This window comes from Trachinotus anak, unplaced genomic scaffold, assembly GCF_046630095.1.
Source record: "Trachinotus anak isolate AG129_WGS33_773 ecotype Australia unplaced genomic scaffold, CSIRO_AGI_Tana_v1 ptg000025l, whole genome shotgun sequence".
NCBI lineage: Eukaryota > Metazoa > Chordata > Actinopteri > Carangiformes > Carangidae > Trachinotus > Trachinotus anak.
Window position 1 is genome coordinate 5,858,552 of NW_027273876.1, and position 18,805 is coordinate 5,877,356.

The window sequence follows — 18,805 nt, forward strand, 5'->3', positions numbered from 1 at the left end:
ATGCTTTCCAACAACTCCTAGTTGTATCCTGTGTATTTAACACAGGTAGAAGTGTGGACTTTGATTTCTTTACTGACCAACAACAGCCGGGGAGATTACAAGCAACATCTCTGAAGTCCGTCCTCACCGCGAAGCTAACAGGTTAGCTACTGCTGGACGTGTCGGTTGAGCGTAAGCTAGCAAGCTAGTTCACAAGATAGCTGGTAGGACATGTAAATAAGACTAAACTGTTGTTTTCCTTTGTCCTATTGTGTGTATTTTTCCCAACAACTCTTTGTTGTTGTTTTGTTTGTTTGTTTGTTTTTTCTGCTAAGCTAGCTTAACCAAATACGTCCAACTTCAACGTTAGCTGTATTATTATCCCTAAGAAAACTTGGATGACAGGGATACACAGACAATCAGTAGTTAAGTTAAAATATACATAATAAATAAAACTATTAAATTATTAATAAGGTTGCTGACGACCTTTTACAGCTTCCTGGACCATGTTTTCTTACGTTTACTAAATCCACAGATGACTTCATATTGATTGTCTCATCTACCTCTCAGCAAACAAGTGTGCTTCATTAGGGCAGATATTACTATTATTAATTATAATGATAATACTTGCATTGCCTCTAAATGTGCAGAGTCCACCCTTCTCCAGTTTTTGTTTAAAAGAAATACTCAGACATTTGCAGAAGTGCGCATGTTTGCTGTCTGAGTCTTAGTTAAAAAGATCAACATCAGTTTCATACATGTGCTTAGTGTGCAGACCTGTCTTTTCTCTATATCTGACATTTTGGGCCCTCTCAAATGTAACAATCTAAAAAATCCTCATATTTTACCTTCTCTTTGCAGCACTTCATCTTTGAGGACACACCCGTCTACTAGTAATATTCATCTGTGCACCATATGTGATCATATCAAATGTAAGTATAACCATACATAGAGGGAGAAATGCTGTGAGCTGCTGAAAATCTGTTTTATACAAAGAATCACACATTAGTTGGAAGAATGGAAAAACTCTGTTTAGAGTGTATAATATTAAATAAAGATTTCCTTATTATCTGAATATTTCCCGAACCCTGCATGTCTTGTGTTTGCTGTGTTTCTAACGGGAACATGTGTCTCATCCTTTAACAAGGCTGTGAATCAGTGTTACCTGATGGCAGCCACAGTAAAGGGCAAAATGCCTCTCATCACTTTCTGCCAATGTTGTTTGCTTAAGGTCCCCAGCTCCCAGTGCTTGACATTACACCAGGACATGGCAGTGAAGGATGAAAAGATGGCTCTCAGCTTGGACTCGACTCCCTCCAGGGCCGAGCAGGAAACCACAGGAATGATGTGCTGAGGTAAACGACACTCTGTGTGTTTGTTTGTTTTATTTGTGTGAGAAAAATTGTGTTTTTAACGTTAAGGTGCTCAGACCAGTAAAGTAATCCATTACTTATCACTCCATAATTGTAATGAGATTACTCATTACTCATTGAAGAAGGGAATGACATTGCTAACTAGTTCCTTAACTACTTCCTTACCCATCATTGATCTTGTACGATAGCAAGACGCTACCGCAGACATTGGTAATATTTTCTCCACTACACAACCTGCCAAAGGCCTCTTTATTTATCTGTCTGTCACTGTTACACACAGTTTGTATCCAATTACCTGGTCAACAGACCATGAGACAGTCTTTATCCATCAAAACTTATTGATCCCAAAGAAGTGGAAGATCAGAAAACCATCAGTGAATCGTTTTTGTAATGATTCTGAAAGGCTCTAACTCAACATCGTCCTACTGATAGATCAGGAAATGCTCATGCAGGTCATTTTGAAAGCAGTTTGTATTTTATCATTTAGTCTTGAGGACTTGGTTTCTGTCAGAGCTTACATTTTACAGTGATATTATAATATTTACATCTCTGCTTATCAAAGAATCCAGCCTGTGAAGTTTATCTAATCTCCTCCTGTGTTTATGCACAGTCTGGCAGCAAAAGGAGCAATGCAACAAAAATAAATTTCCTCAAGGTATTGTCAAATCATAATTCAATGTGTGCTAGCCTTATTCAGTTGAATTTTTATGTTTAACACGAGTAATGCAGCTTCTCCAGTAACAACTGGGCATACTGGAAGGCTAGAAGGTGTGGGGGAACTGGCACAGTTAGACCTAATTTTTAAAAAAAATTATGTATATGTCTAAGCCTGTTATTCATCAGCTTAGTGACGTTAGCGTGATCATACATTTATTGTAGTTATTGTTTATATGATATTGGCCTTGAAATAAGTTTCATGGTGTGTTTTTCTACTTTTCAGAGGGGCTGATCACATAGACAGTACGTGATGTGAGCAAAGTTTAGTCACCGTAAAGCAAACCAACTTGAAGCTGAGTCATAAGAAAGGCATCTTTCAGTCTTTAGATAAGCAGGAAAAATAGTAGAATTCCTCAAAAACATCATCAGCATTGGTTAAAGCAGTCTGAATAATGTTGCAACCTTTTTCTCATAACCCTCAGTCTGAAATGAAGATGGATGGATTGAGTTTGTAATCAGGTTTCTGAAGACCATTGCAGCACTGAGTTCAGCCTTCTAATTAATCTGCTGTGATGCTTTTTGAGAAGTTCTTTCTGTTTTGAAACGAGGAAAGACGAGTATGCAGTGTCATTTCTGAGCATGTGCAGTGGATCACTCGGTGCTCCATTAGATTGAACTCTCAGTTTGCTGAGTGCTTCAGAATGGTTGAGAAGAAAAAAAGTGACCTCAGTACAAAAGAATGTAATGTGGTCTGATCTCCCTCCCCTAACATCCAGCACGGGCAAAGAAGACTTCTCTTAACCTACTGTTTAGCAGAGGGAGTGTATATATGACTTGAGCCATTTAAATGGCCACATAGACGCCTTCTTCTACCTCCTTATTCTTCTTCCTCCCTTATTTTCACCTCCGCTTTTCGTGGGGAGGATGTGAGTAAAGTTGCCACGTTAAATGCTTTCTCTTCTTTCCCTTGCTGGTAAACATCTTTGTCGCACACATTGATCCCTTATTCATTATTGTTTACAACATGAATCAAAAGCTATGCCTATACTATACATTTTGCTCAGATATGCTGAGGTTTTGTTGATGTTTTCAGACCCTCTCTGGTCTAAGCAGAGGCATTGAGAATACCATGTCTTTCAGTCAAGTAAACATAATCTGATCACACATGTTGATAGCAGTTTTGAACTTCCTTTTGCCATGCCTTGCCTTCCTTTTTTGATAGCTTGTGCACAACTGCTTGCAGTAGTGAGAGCAGTAGTGCTTGCAGTAGTGCTGGCCTATTTTGCCTGTCCCCTTTTGTGTTTTACAGCAACGGATAAGTAGACAAGTTGAAAGAAGAGAGCAATCTAATAGGTACAGATACAGTAAATACAAAAGAGACACAGAGAAGATGATGGAAATCTGAAAGTCAAGTCCAAATTATTTGCCCCTTATCAAGTTAGAAGTCGTAACAGTATGTCATCATGTTAGTGTCTCTGATTTTTTCCATGTTGAGATTCTACTGTGTGAAGGCCTCAGAAGAAGATATTTAATGCCTGATGAGGCATCCTGGTGCCAGCCACATGTTCAGAAACTACTGCTGCTGCTGGAGGAGGAGTTAAGATTTATGCTTGCCTCCTGTGTCACCCTGAAAATGCAGGACTAACAGCTTTCAGATGTAGGTTGGGGAGGAAGTATGGAGGATGGTAGTGGTGGGGTTGGAGGGGTTTTGGATTATGCTCTGCAAAGTATACTAATGATCTTTTCTAATGTAGGCATTTAGAATTTTATAATTTACAGTATGTAGCACATTGGATGTAGCTGCAGGGCAACAGAAGCTGTGACAGTTTGTCAGCTATGTATGATACTATATAAAGTATTCATTTCCTTTCCCTCGGTAATATTTGATTCATTCATGTGTGGAGCTAATATTAATACTTTTCATATTATATCTCCTCTGTGAGAAAAAAAAATAGACACACCTATCTGATGTAATGCAATCCAGATTAGAAGCACTACAAAAATATCACACTTAAACCATCAGTTTTTCTGTCATCTGCTGTTTCAGTTTCAAGTGTGTTGACACAATTATACAATTATTTGATATAATTCTAGGCTGTACAACATTGTAGTTTTGTCATTGTGGATGTTAGTTGCTAACACTAATGGGCAAAATCAAATTTTGACTTGATGGCATGAGACGAAAAGTCAGGGGATCACTAAAGTTTTAACAATTTATCCTCCCATGTCAACCCATCAAACAGTCTGAACACTATTGATTGTTGTTGGTTCTGAATGAAATTTTGCACCAATCCATTTGGTAGATGTTGTGAAATGTCACCGGATAAGTGAAGTTTAACAAACTGGTGGCGCCAGATAAAAAAGTCAGGGAATCACCAAAGTTCATCCTCTGGGAACCTTGAATATCTGTTTAAAATTTAATGTAATAGTTGCTGAGATATTTCAGGCTGGACCAAAGTGGTGGACCGACCAAGCAACTCCACCAACCCTCGCCTAGAGCCACAACTGGTCCGTAGTGAAATATGATGCATATCATTGCACAAGTAAAGATATGGTAGCATTTCAAGGCTGAAGCACATGGCGTAGTAGAGGTGGTGAATGTGGTAACAGGTCCAGTTGCTACAGTACATTGTGAATTATGTTAAATTTTGATTCATGGTTATCTTTTCAAATCAGACAGCACTTTTAATAGCATAATTATGTTCTGTTTCTATATTAAAGCTAGGTGATAATGACTCGCTGACAGCTCACATAATGCTTCCTTCCATCATTCACCCTTAGTGACAGTGAGGGCTCAGGCCACTCCCACTGAATCCCTGTGCTGTCATTAAAACACAGAACTATAATTTTTTGCTCCGTTCTATGCACCTGCACATGCCATTACATTGCATTGACACCTGGATAGTTCGGAAACCAGGTGAGCTTACTGCTCAGCATACAGATTCTCCCATTTTTACTGTACCGTGTGGCAACTGGAATTTTAACAGAGCCTGCATCACCCGCTGCAACGCTGCATTTAACTGCATCTATAAAAATGTCAAATAAAGACAAAACAGTCTCTCCTTTGGCACCTCAGTTTCCTGACATGGTCCACGTCTCGGGTAACAATTTCTATTTCCTCTTTTCCTGAAACACTTGGTGTGGTGATTGATTTCGATCATAAGCCTTGTCTTTGAGTCTTATGCTGTACTGGAAGTTTCTGTATTCTCATATCCTACCGTAGATTGATCTTTAATACCACAATGACTTGAAATTAAGTGCAGTAAAAGTCATTATCTCCAGATGAATAAGTTATAGATGAAAGGAGAGGGCAGTGAGTGAATATCACGGTGACTGAGTCCCAGGCTTTTGGCGTTGCACTTAGACTTGGGCTCAATAAACTCCCATCCTAAAATAAATGCAAAATTAGAGGGTTATAGAGTGGAGAAAAAAGGCCACTGGGCTTGGTTCTTGGCCCCACGCACTCAGTCGCCGTGCAGTTTTCTTTCCTGTCTCCTATTATTCCTGGTCTTCTGCCTGGATGAGTCAAGAGAGGGAGAGAGTTAGAGGAAAAGAAGAAAAGAGAGAAAGAGAAGGAGAAGTAAGACAGTACAAGTGAGACAGACAGACATAGAGGCAAGAGAAAGACAGAGAAGATGGCAGGGAGAGGTGGGGGGAGCGGGACAGATCGGCTGCTCTGCCTCCTCCAGTGTTTAAAAAGCAGGATTTGAATCACAGAGTAAATGTTGAAAACTTGGGAGGTGTTCAAGTGCAGCCATTTTGTGAGAACTCTGGTTTCAATCAACACTATTATTTACAAATTTTATAGAAAAGCTCAGCTCCCTTGGTAACAAATGCTTTTCTCGAAGCAGTTTATAGGGATACCAAATTCTAATATAATTTTACATATGCATGCCAAGTGACAAAACCCTAACATGCAAAATTTTTTTTGTGGCAAAATCAATAAGTTTCATTGGAACTGGCATAAAAATTAGATTATTTGTGCTTAGCTATCATAGCTTCTTAGCTGCGCTGGACCAACAACTTTTACTTAACACTCCTCTGTTGGAAATAAACTGATCCACGAAAGAGAAATAGTTTGCAGACAACTATGAGACACAAGTCTATGGCACAAATACGTCTTTTGAATGAACTGTGTGTCTTAATGTCCATTTACATAATAAAGGGGGAAATAGAAATGAGCTTGGAGATAAGTTGTGACTGAGTCATGCGCTAGCATGTGCCCAGCTTGGTAGCATGTTAGCGGTGAGCGAGTTAGCTACAGCTATTTACCAATTAGCTCAAGCGTCAACAAAAGAATCAATGAAAGATCCAAGTTGGAACCTCATACTTGCTGTTGATATTTTGACGGCCAAGAAATAATGAATAAACAGAAACTGTCACGTAAACATAAATTTATTCCAGTGGATCTTATCTAACACAGGTAGAGAAATCCTCCCAAAACTTTTCCAAACACTGTTCTTTTGCTCCTCTACACTGTCCTCTTCAGAATTTCTCTTCCAGTCACATTCTTGTAAGATGTGTTTAATATCTGAGCCACGAATGTGTCCAAGAGTGACAAAACCAGATGTTTTTGGACGCTGGTGCTGCAACCTGAGCGAACATTGTCCCTGCAGCAGCCAACTGAGTGATAGATATTCAAAGTGAAACAAGTGCCTCGTTGGACATCTTCCTCAGTGAAGAATAATGTGTAATATTTAGTGTGTGCTGTTCACAGCTTTACAAAATCACCTTTTCTTCTGCATCTTTTGAACACGTCACATCTGTTATCTTTTACTGTATCATAAAAATGTATTTGGGAGCCTCTGCCATCGTTAAGACTACTTCAAAGACCAGCTTGTTTGCTTGAAGGAAAAAAAAAAAACGCTTTTACATGACTGTTTATTAGAGTAAGCTGAGATTGATATGCAAGGGCTCTCACAGTAGCAAGTCCACGTTAAAAAGAGCCTGTTTCTGCCTTCATTATTTACTAACTGAGAAGATCAAGGGTTTTCAGCACCCCTGGGTGTTTTACAATAGCTCTAGTGCTTCTGTTGTTTAACTAGGAGCCAGTTTGTGCCCCTTGCAAAACGTACAGTAGGGGGCTGAGGGTCTCAAAGGCCCCTATTGAGGGCTAAATAGGGCTGCATTGTAATGTTTTATGGTAGTGGAAAATTTACATGGAAAAGTGTTGTTGTTGCGTAACTGTTCTTATACTGTAATCACAATGCTTCATGATGAGATATGAGATATTCTTTGCGACAAAACTGTGGCATTAACAGAATATGGTAATGTTAAATGTGATGCATTTAAGGATTTATTGGAATAACATATCATGGAGCCATTAAACCAAAACAACGAGCTGATAGATGCTACAATGCTCCATAGGCCTGAGGGGAACTGCAGAGTCAGGTGATAGTCTCTTTTCTTCAAGCAACACCTTTCGCATTATATATTATTATTATTATTATTTTATCCTTTGCTAATATAGACGAGACTAAGTCAAAATCGAGCACATGGCTGAACTGCATTCTGCCTAGTGTCAGCCAGTTCTCATTTACACTTACATGGTTTTCTGTGTCTGTCAGACAACAGAACAAGTAGTGACTAAAACACGGCCCATTAAGTCTACACGTTCACCAGCATTCAGTTTTTTCCAAGCTGCTGCTCTGCTGCTGAAATCCTGATTTTATAACCACGATGTCATCTGACAAAATCAGCAATCACATAAGTGGAAGACAATGGCTGCACTTTGATTTTGGCTATATTCACTTGTAAAATGATCACTCAGAAACAATGTAGAAGCTGATTCACGTCAGCTGTTGTGTGGTCAGCATAGAGAGGTGTGCCTGTGGAGGGACAGCTCGATCTCGCTTTCGTGGGGCAACACTGGCCACTGTCTTCTGTGGACAGTAGCTAAGCAACTAAAGGGGTCTGAAAAGTCAGAAAATCTAGCGGCAGAGACGCTAAGTTAGTAACACTGTTCACGCCAAATCACTTTGAAAGAGCAACGACTAATGAGGAAACTCAAACACCAGGCCGGCCGACCAATGATGTATCTTGTCACTCAGTCACGTGGCATTTGGCTGACCAGTGGTGGGACTTCATCACTAAGTCAGTCAGTGTTGAGCTAGAGCTGTCAAGACTGCTGATGACTAAGACTGAATTTAAAGACATAATAATTAGTCAATCCATCAACAGAAAATTACTCAGTGACTTTTTTTTTTAAATAATGCATTAATTGTTTCAGTCAAAGCCACACATTCAGTGGTTTCAGGTTCTTGATTGTGAAACTTTTCTTGCCCTTACATTATTCTGTACTGAATATCTTTGGGTTTTGGACTTGGAGTCTGGGAAACTGGGATGGATGTTTTTCACTGTTTTCTGATGTGATAAAGACCAAAACATTAAGCAGTTGATTGAAGAAATGATCAAAAGATAAAACGATAATGAAAATATTGTTTGCTGCTGACCTATTTGAATTAACTGACATCCACGTTTAAGTCTTAAATCAAAGGAGCATGTGAATGTAAACTTGACTGGCATGACATCTAACTAGAATAATGTTTATGGTCTTTTCTATCTGAGCCAAAATTGTTTGATGCCCCGGGGCTTTTACTGGTTATTCAACAGTTTAAGCTAACTCAGGATCAGACTCCCCAGCGACAGGGCTCCATAATGCCGCCTGCTTCCACTCAGCTAATGGGTAGCATACGGTAGGTAGAGGGGTAAGGGTACCAAAGATGGGGTGGCAGGTTTTACACAATTTCAAACAGAGGGAGATGTTGTTTTCTCAGTCAAACCTTGGATGTGTAAACCCCTTACCCCCTGCCTGTCAGAAATCTGTAGAGGGAGGGGGCTGCAGTTCCTTATGTAGAACACAGACAGCTGGTAATTAAGCTTTATGACCTGCTGACGTGACTGCATCACTTACAACCAGGTATATTGTGTTGCTACTTATTGTATAAGGCAAACTCTGACAGTGAAAAGCAGCTCTGTGGTTCAGTATCTTCAGATTGTGTCCATCAAACCAGATTTAAGGAGCTGAAGCCTAAACGCCTTCTGTCGGCGGAGATGGGAAACACAATTTATGTGATGCTGGCAGCTGATCACATGTAGGGGGAGGGGTGCCCTGACTCAACTGGACAACACCTTAAAGCCTGGATGCACTCAACAAGAATTTAACTGGATTTAGCTCCAGTCAGGCCGGCCCACATGAAGCTGTGCAATCTGGGTTAAGATTCCACGTCACAGCCCAGATGAAGCACGCTTGTATCAAAGTTTTGACTTTAAGGGCAGCTTTGGAACTTTCTTCAAAGAAATCTCACAGAGACTGTTAAACGTTGTGATTTTTATGCTGAATTTGGTTTTCTGTTCTGCAGATTGCAACTAATGACCGAGCTCGGGGTAAGATAGATAAAGAATGGGGTTGATGCTAAAGTGAATTTCAGTTATAGAATGATTTTATTTGCAGGTTTTTTAGATGTTACAGGTTTCAGGATACTGAGATAGCAGTCTGCAGAGATTGTTGTACGCTGTAGTACAGCCTCTGTGTTTCAGATGGGACACGAGACTCTTCAGAGGAAATACCATGGAAGACAAGGAGAAAAGAAGAGAGCAGATACTCTGAGCCAAGCGGGTTAGGAATGGTAAGACGGAACAGCAGCAAAAGGCCTCCACGTCACATGTTTAACTACAATAAGCAGTGGTAGAGAGTTTAGGGTGAGTTGGGAGTGGGCGGGGGGTGCTAATAGATGCTCAGGTTCTGATTGGCTACAGCCAGTTGCCCATATTTAGATTAGTGTCATGTCCCTCCCTGGTTTGTGTTCAGCTGTGCTTTGGAATGAAAGGCAAGATGTCTGGTTGCTCTCTCGCTCCACATCACATCATGGAAACTCACTGAGAGCTTGTTCACTGGCCCTAAAACGCACCTTGCTCTGTCATTTATTAGCTCTCTCTCCCCTGGACAGATTTATATGTTGAAGATTTTGAAACTGAAGTCCATGAAAATTTTGCTCCTTTTTCCTGGCTTCTGATAGATGATGTAGATGGAAATCAAATAATTTATCTGTAAGGATCTGTTTTCCCTTATAGCCCCAGACAGTCAAATAGGAAGATGAAGTCTGGCTTATAGTGACAAAATCTAGGGGATACCAGTCCTAGACTCTGTTTACAATGAGGAGATGAGTGCCCAATTGTGTATCAACAGACTGGGATGAAAGAGTCAATCCCCTTGTTCCTCTGTCTTTACTTTGGCTCACCAGAGATCACTGTTTAATAGATACAGATTTGTGAAAATGAAATGAAACAACCAAGAACAGACAGGCTCAGTTTGTGTTTCGTGGCCACCACTGACCACCCGTTAAACCTGACGTTCTGTGTCATTGTGTTAACTTCCCAAATTATCTTTTTTTTTTCTTTTCTGTCCACGTTTGCAAGCAAAGAAGAAGAGGAGGTGCTCCTCTTCGCCTGACATGAAGTATAGACTTTTCATTTCCCAGGCCTGCCACATCAACAAAGGGAGTATACTTGGCCCAAGCGCAAAGAGGAGGAACAAAAACAGTGTCGAGACAAAAAATGTTAGAATCGACCACAGAGGGGGGGAGAAAAAAAAGGGAAGGAGGAGCAGTCCATTCTGGCAAAACTGAGCTTGTATGGTGATGGTGGATGAATATGCACTTATTTTACCCTCTGACACCATTAACCCACATGTAGTCCCAGTTTCTAGTGTTGATGCTGCTGCTGTTACTGCACTTAATTAGGGAAATAAAGCTACAGCATATCTTAGATTGAACATAATGAATCTGAATCCACAAAGAAGAGCAGAGCACGTTTTTATATATGAAATCTGCTCCGCGCTGCATGATGATGATGATGATGAGAGTTTTTTGATGAAGGAAACATTTTTTGTGAGGCAAGGTCTGAGCGGAATGACTCATCTTTGCAGTACAGCAAATATCTGACTTCATTTAAAACAGATGGTCTTAGTTAAAGCACATTGTCTCGCTCAGGAAAGAATTTGAAGATCCTGTAATAGAATATAATCTGCAGACTAGTTAAATGTTAATATTTCTATGCATGTGCAGGATATGCATCTACATCCAGTGCAGTAGACGGAAAGGTGGGTATATCATCATCAGGGTATCAGGTGGGCACCTCCCAGTGTCAGAATCACGTCAGTGTGTCAAAGAAGTGAGACTTTTCATTAAGTGTAATGGTTATACTTAACCTGATAATGACAGTGGCCGCCCACATTTAAGACAGGATCCACAGCTTCCTGCCCCTTCAAACTCCTCTGACTCTAATGACGGCGCTTAAGCTGCAGAGCCACCTGGGCTGAGCAACTACATTTTCCTGCAGGATTCCCCTTTTAAAATTCTGTTTTCTCAAAAACCTGAAAAACATGCGCATCATGAATGGGGGGAAAAAATCCAGATGTTGAGGAATTTCATAGGCCTAGGTCCATGTTGACCAGAAAGGCTCTTCTGCATGCTAAAAGCCTGTGATCTAGCATTTTGCAACAGTGATCATAGATGTTAACCCCTGAGATTATGGAGGATCTAAACCTCCAGAACTGGACTCCTTCTGCCTCTCCCTCCACATGTCCAGACACTGAACAGTCTGCATTCCTACTCCAGTTTTCCTGGAGCTCAGCCGTTTAACAAGACACCATTACCAAACAATCTGCTTTCCCTATCATGTGCAATAGAAAAAGTGATGTAGTCTAATAGCATCTGTTGGCATAATGCTGGGCTGTGTACGTCCACTGTTATATTCTGGCCTTGCAGCCATCGAATCATGAGAACCAAAAGAACAGACATTAAGCAGCTCAATATTTAATTGTTTATGTTTCATCTGTTTCTGTGTGTCTGCCACATCTTCACTTTCCACCTCTGCAGTCACATTTTGCTCTCTTTCTCTCTCTCTGTCTCTCTTCCTCTCTCTCTCCTTTAATTTTTGTCCTGTCTCTACCTGTCTTGCGCATTGCTGAAGTTCTTCATTTCTCTTCACCCCTGCCCCCCCCCCACTCACTCCATGCTTCCCCTTAAACATCCCTCAGCAGTGGGAGGGAGAGAAGCACCCAGTCTTAAAAGAGAGTAGCCCCCCTGGGGCGACATGAGAGTTCACGAGGTAGGAGTGCAGACCGTGTGTCAGACTCCACCTTCTCCCACCCAGCCCCGGTCCCACCCTGCCTCTCCTCGCCTTGCCCATAGAGAAGCTTTTTTTCATACAGATCCTACAGTTTGTCTTTGGATTGTTGTTATTGTTAATGCAAATGGATGCAACATTAGTTGTAGAGACTGTCACTGCAGTGCAGTGTCATTTCTGTGTCTTGTGCAGAGGTTTTTATTGTCTACTTCACAGCAGTAAAGTTGGAGAAACGATTACAGCCCTGAGATACTCCTCCCACTTCTAGCCAGGATTGCTTTTGTTCCAGATTTTCCAAACTTTTTTGTTCCATATTGATGAAATCTGATATCACACTGACGGAAGACTTTTTTTTTTCACATTTTCATGTCCAAAACACAGGTAACACTCCCTAAGTGAAGAGAAGGACAGAGAACAGCTTGGATAAATGAGGGAGAGGGAGACATCTTTTTGTTCTGCCCCTGCACATGAGTTCAATTCTTAAAGCATCTGGAATCACTTAAAGCTGTGCTGCTGGCTGCATTGTGCTCAGCTTTGCACTGTGACTTCAGCTTCAGAAACAAAACCATCAGGAGGAAAAACGAACAGCCTTGAAACAGTCAGTTTTAAGGATGAAACGTTTTATCAATCACAATGTCAAATTTTCACTGCATGATAATTGTGGGCAAAATACTTCACTTTTGAGAAATAATAATAACAATGGTGCTATCAGTCAAATGCATCTTTAACTTTGTTTATTGTGTGTTTTGTCCTTTTTTTGGCAAATGAATTGGACTCAAATTCAAGTGTTGGGAGGAGGAGAGAGAGTGTGTAACTATTACTGTAGAAAAGTGAACAAAAAGAACAATTACATTTAATGGAAAAGGTGAACTGATAAACAGAAGGCCAAAAATCTGCCATCACAACACATTGTATCATATGTGTATTATTAACACAGAATCAATATTTATTTTTTAAAATATCACAGTTATTGTCAATACCAGTATATCATGACACCTATTAGTCATGGAGAAAAGTGTCTGTATATGTTATCACACACACAGAAATGTTCACATGACAATTGTCTGACATACTAATTTAATCTTTATTTTAACATGAAATCCACACAGCTAATTTAACTCCTTACAAACGTCACCTGCAAATGGTGTAAAAAAGTAAAAGCACGTATTTGCTGGAGTTAAGACCGAGTGGAGCACCCAGTAAAACTATACAGAGAAAACGTATTTGTACTAATGGCCAGAAAACCTAGAACAAAGTGGGTTTTTTAAATTAATTTAATTATTCAATATTACAATATTACTCAAATACATTACTTAAATTTCATTTTGTTGCCATTTTGTGCAAATTTACGCTTTAACTCCTCTACATCTCTGAGGAAAATATTGCACATTATACATGGTAGAGTGCACTGAAAGAATACATTTCTATAGATGTCCAAAAAGAAGCTAGAATTTGCTTCATTTTGTCATTCAATAACATGAAAATGCTAATGCATTTACTCTAGTATGAGTATTTCTTTTTTTTACTTTGATAAAAATCATTTTTACTGATAATAACTCCACACTTTTACTGGCATTTGAAAACAGGATGTTTATTTGTAATTTTTATTCTGTGGTTTTGTTTCACATAAATATGTGAAGACAAAGGAATGACTCATTGTCCACTTTCTACTTTTTTCCAGAGGTTTCAGCTTCGACATCAGCTGAAGATGTTTGTTAAGTAAGTCAACCTTGAGTTACATTTACACTGTCAAACTACTATTTCCAAGTGTATGATGAACTTTTATAGTCATCTGGATACTTGTTTCACCCACTGGTTCTTATTGTCATTCATAAACTCCTGTCACACCAACTGTGGTCAGTAGTGTTAAGTCTTATTCTTTGTTTTGTGTGTGGAAAGAGGGAAAGTGATTCCTTCAGTCTCTGTATGTTGCTCCAGTCCCTTCAGGGCAGTACAAGCCATAACAAGTTGGCTGCCTCTTTTATATCACCTGTAGCCATGTATATTCCACCCACCCACACCACTCACTTAGCTATACAGTCTCTATAACATGAGCACTCCTCAGTTCTTCAAAGGTTTCTTTGGATTTTGCTAATCTATGTTTTATATATAAGTTATTAGTCTTAGTTTTTTTCTTCCTAAGTTGCAGGGAGATCCATTGAAGACTGTGGTTTCTTGGCCTCTCCTGTAGAGCTGCAAAGAGATTGTTTAACAGAGAATTAACCTGCTACTATTTTGATAATTGATTTAATTTTTATTTTATTTTATTTTTTTACATTTTGAGTTATTTTTTTTTTAAAGAAATACCAAGATTCTATGGTTCCAGCTACTCAAATGTAAATATTTTCTGGATTCCTTCGGCATCTAAGATAGTAAGCTGAATATTTTTGCGGTTTGGACTGTTGACCAGACAAAAAAAGACATTTTAGGATGTCACCTTCAGCTTTGGAGATTGTGACAGCCATTTTTCACCATTTACAGACAGGTTATACACGAAACAACTAATCTGTTAATTGGGAAAACAATCAATTGTTAATTGTTATAATAATAATAATCGTTATTTGCTATCCTGCCCTCTTAACACATCTGTTTTATTTCTCTTGTCTGATTTTATGCTGTTGTGCTATGTGGAAACAAAAAACTAACTAAATACTGTAACTATATGTCTAAAGGCAGGAAAAAAAGCTCAGTAATCCGGAAAAAAAAAGCATGGAAAAAAGGCTTTGCTTTTTCCAGTTATAATACAAACAAAAGCAGCATCAAATGCAGAAAAGTGAGAAGAGATAATATATAAATGTGTGCAAAAATACAGGCATGAGGGACATAATGAAGGTCTGGACTGGCAGCTTTCTTTGTAGAAAAAAATGTCTGAGACCAGAAGGCTAAAGGTGGAGTCTCTAATTGTGGCCCAATGATGTCTTTGTTTGTGGTACAGTAGTTTCACTGGGATAGTTTAATCACACTCAGCCTGCTGGAAGACCAGACATTTGAGTTCAGAGAGGATGAATCACCAGTCAGAGCAACTCGTCAGTATAATACCCTCCAGTCTGTCCTCACTCTTTATCTCACATTATGTCTGCAGCAGAGAGGACACAGCTGAAAGTATCTTGTTAAAAATGTTTACAATCCTTACAAAATGTTCTGTTATCAGGTATAATGAAGAGAATAATGATAGTTCCCAATATTTTCCACCTGGAACCCCTCAGATGTATTGTCTAAACTGAGAGGTCATTCTGCCAGCATGGTCTCAGTGCCGAAGTAAAAACATGTAGGTACGACCCCTCTGGGATCATCTCGCTGTGAGGCCTTGTCCTCAGACCTGGAGCCAGCGAGCAGAGGCCAGAGCAAACAGCCCCTCCCATTGGGAGAGCAAAGCCTGCAGTTGAGATTTCACAGGAGATCAGGACCGAGGAATTAGTGTCAGTCAGCTGGGGACCGGAGCTGAGGGGCAACAGATGACATCCTAAACCGTGCCCAAGTTTGTTTCTCTCAGAGGAAACAGTTGTGATAAAGTGGGAAATCTAATGATAACAGATATGTCATGTTTAGTTTAATTGCAGCATTTTGAGGAAATTTAGACCTTTACTTATGCAAAGTATCAAATAAATAAAGTTTATTTAGAACTGAGTATGCCACCTTCTGGCCAAATGTTTCTCGTATCAGCGCTAAGTTGTAAAGTAAACAGTTAGTGTGTGAAGATCAAGGCCTAAGCATGTCTCAGCAAACTGTGTAACACTTTGGAAAACGTTCAGAAAACGTGTTAAAGCTGGGCTCTAGAAGACATCTTGAAAAGGTTAAAGTAGAGACGATCCATGGTTAATGAGCCACTTTTGTTGCATCTTTTCACTTATAAATAGCGCCAGTTAATGCCAGGTTAATCAAGTTAAGTCATGTTGTCTTGTACAGCCCAGAGGGGTTTTAAAATCTGTACAGCATTGAACACCACCTTTCCTTAGAGTCTTGGCTTGGGTAAGGTAGAATGGGTAAGGTAAGGTAAAAATCTACAGTATACTGTCTGTATCCAAGCCATGTGTCGAGGAGTCATCTCCCCTGTGAGTGCAGGCTGGGATCACACCCACAGAAGAGCCCCCTCTAGTGCATACTGTCTCCTGCTTTAGGCTCACCCCAACTTCACAAGCTGGCACAGCGTGTAAACTGCACAGATGACGAATGCGGATGCATTACTGTGATGAGGTTTACACAGTGGAGGGTGGGCTTATTTGATGGGGAAAGTGGAGGTAGAGGTGGTGGTGGTGGTGGTGGGTGGGAGAACTTTAAGACAAAACGGTGAAATGTGACACTCTGGGTCATGTCTGAAGCATCCGCTGGAAGGAGGAGCTGCAGCCACATAGTGCAGATGGGTGTGAAAGAGGAAAGAAATTAACTCTTTCATTCAACCGCAAGATCATTATTATTAGTGCAACATGCTTTTCTTTCTCTTATGTGCAAGATTTATTAAAGATTGCACAACTATGTCAGTATTAACGGCACCTCTGTTGTAATTATTTATATGCAATATTCCCAAATTCTTTCTCTTAACCTGACAAGCAGATCACGCTGCCAGGGGTGGATTAAAGGCAGAGATTCTTATCCTCAGCACAGCAAACTTTGATCACATAATAGAGTGTTGCGGCTTTGTGGTTTAGCAGGTAGTGATTACTTTTGTTTTCTCTAAAACAATGTGTCTCCTTCCCATTCACTTTGCTACAATGGCACAGAAACATGGAGGTTGAGGTGGGATCTTCGTGCCATTAAAAACAATCTGGAGGTCAAGGTCAAATATCAGCTGTTTGTTGTAGCCAGGTGCAGAGGTGAAGTATACTTTCTCTATATGATTCACAATGGAGCTTGACTGTAGCAGCGGACTGGGTACATACTTATTATGGATTGTATATGAAAAGACATGGTACTGCTTTATAAAGCTCTGAATGTTCTCCTTTTTCTGGGCCTCCCTAGTCCTGCCTCCTGTCCTTCTCTCTCTCTCGCTCTGTCTTGTCCAGACTCCACCATGCAGCATAATTTACAATCAAATGTGCACAACAGCTTCACAGGAAATATCAAACAGCTGAAAGGGGAAAATAGAGGCCTGCCAGTATAGATTTCTTGGACCTATTTTAATTGATGGGCTGAGAAGAAGCAACGATAATATCATGACGTAGTTCTTCAAGGTGGCAACGTGACGAAAGTAAATCCACAGGACGCTGTGTTGTAGATATGTTCAACTGTGAAATTTAGTGGAAGAAGACAGTCATATGTAAAGTGTGATTTAGATTTAGTACCTGCCCATCAATTACCAACAAAGTGCTTCAAAATAACTGTTCAAATAAACATTTGATCAGCTTCCTCTGCACACAGGGGTGTGGCGAAGAGCATGTTATTGATGGATACTATAGAAATTTGGGAGCACTGAAATTATAGATGCAACCAGTGATTATTTTCTTTATCAGTTAGTCTCCCCATTATTTTCTTTAGTTGAAGTTACAGCTATAATCTATATTTTTATAATGATAATGTATAACTTCTAAAGACTTTATAGAAACAGTGTGGAAACAATGAAGGGATGCTTGGTAGTGATGAAACTATACAGAATTATCACCTGAATCTGCAGCTTCACTTTCAGCTTTATGGTGAGTTTCAGCTTGTTTGGTCCAGCCCCCAACTTTACTGTTTTGGTTCACTCTTGCTGCTCTCAAAGTGTCATTTTTAGCTGCAGCAGGCAGCCTCTAAAAACAACAGACAGACACAGCTAGTGACTAGCTGGTGAGCATAGTGCAGCCTTTAGCAGCTTAAGAGCCAAATGTTTTACCTCAGCAGTTGGTAGAGACCAAAAACAGAGCTAAAAGGGAGTTAATGTTGGACTTAACATTCATCAGACATGACTCCATATCAATGATAATGTTGCTTTAGGGGTTTTGCATGTGTAAATATGCAACTATTTGCTAGCAAGTTTCCCATAATATTGTAAAAGGTGATTATATGTTAGGTCTGTGTTCACAGTTCGTTTCCTCTGTCCCAGTTACTCCTTCACAATTTCAAGGGGACAAAGTCAAGGTGATGTCATTAAAATGCTTGCATTTTAAGAAAAGCAGTAAATCCTCACAACTGATGAGCTGGAACTTTTAAATATATAATTTTTGCTTGAGAAACCACTGTAACAATTAACTGATTATCAAGTATTTGGCTACTTGTTTTTCTGCCAATCGATTAATCAGCTAATTGTTTCAGCTCAAACTGAAAATTCTGTGCTCATCGATGTGCATATAACAGTGACATGCATATAGCAGAGAATGCTAAACTAACCTACACATAATGTACAACCCCTGGCCCCTGGCTTTAAGTATGCAGACATGTGGACTTGAGCAAAGCAGTTGTGTTTCAGATTGTAGAAGGGAGAGGAGAGAACTGGGGAAGCTGCCATTTTCCTTGGATTTTCCATTTAGCTCAACAGAAAGTTGGCCTGAAGCAGCAGCTTTTAGCCGACATTGGAGAGGAGGCGTGTTATCTGTGCAGAACAGGAAAACTGCTACAAATTTATTTGGTTAAATGGAAGAAATCTTTTTTTTTTCTTTCCTTTGCAAACATAAATCTGTGCATTTGCCTTATAGTAAAATATAAAGTTGGTTTGAAAGTTTTCACCAATCTAGGGCATCAAACATCACCAAATGATG

At 39.8% G+C, this 18,805-nt stretch overlaps 1 long non-coding RNA gene across 2 annotated transcripts in view; it reads left to right on the forward strand.

Annotated features, from left to right (window-relative positions):
* Positions 1-18,805, forward strand: part of LOC139609210 (uncharacterized) — a 27,034-nt gene continuing 8,229 nt past the window's right edge. The window contains exons 1-4 of one of the 2 annotated variants that reach the window (XR_011685178.1): positions 1-141; positions 841-911; positions 1,211-1,334; positions 13,819-13,856. This is a non-coding gene — a long non-coding RNA (uncharacterized lncRNA). The remainder of the gene's footprint in view (positions 142-840; positions 912-1,210; positions 1,335-13,818; positions 13,857-18,805) is intronic. The other variant, XR_011685177.1, reaches the window with a different exon arrangement.